Raw genomic sequence first — 680 nt, forward strand, 5'->3', positions numbered from 1 at the left:
GGAGGGCGACAGCGGGTCTCGGAGTCTGTCCGCCCCTGGAAGAGCGGAGTGCCAGTACTCTGCACCCACGCGGCCTGCTTTCCGCACTGCAACTCCGGGTAGGGGCGAGAAGAGTCTGGCTGGGGGGACCCCGAGCGCTGATTTGCCCCCAATGAGGGGCTTCACCGCACCGAGGAGTAGGGGAATCCACGGCAGGGACCCACGTGTCCCTCTCCAGCTCCTAGGCGGCCCCTCCTTCCCTGCAGGTCACAGGCCAGGGCTTTGGAGACAATCTGGGCCCTCTGTCTGGCCCTTGCAGCCCCCGCTGCGGTTCTTGCTCTGACGGCTGAGGAACTGGAGGGCGCCCCTCGTGTGCTCGGATGCTCAGCTGCCGTCGGGGCTTGCGCGGGGATCGCTGTGACCAGTGCAGGTCGAAATCCAAGCGGAGACTGCAGAGACTTTCTAGAAAGTGCTGCTGCTGCGGGGGACACGGGGGTGAGAAGGGGACAGTGCCATTTGGAGACGCCAGTGGGGAGTCTTTGGCGCCCCCACCCCCTATGCCCTTCGGTGCAGACTCCTCTCCTGGCTTAGGAGAAGCCCCCACCACCGGCCCTCGGTCCCCAAGGGCATCGACCCAGCGACACCCGCGCGTCACTGTCCCAGGCCCGCGTCCAGGACCAAGAGGGGCAGAGCGGGGGCGG

Source organism: Fukomys damarensis, unplaced genomic scaffold (genome assembly GCF_012274545.1).
Source record: "Fukomys damarensis isolate Sample0158 unplaced genomic scaffold, DMR_v1.0_HiC HiC_scaffold_7, whole genome shotgun sequence".
Lineage (NCBI taxonomy): Eukaryota > Metazoa > Chordata > Mammalia > Rodentia > Bathyergidae > Fukomys > Fukomys damarensis.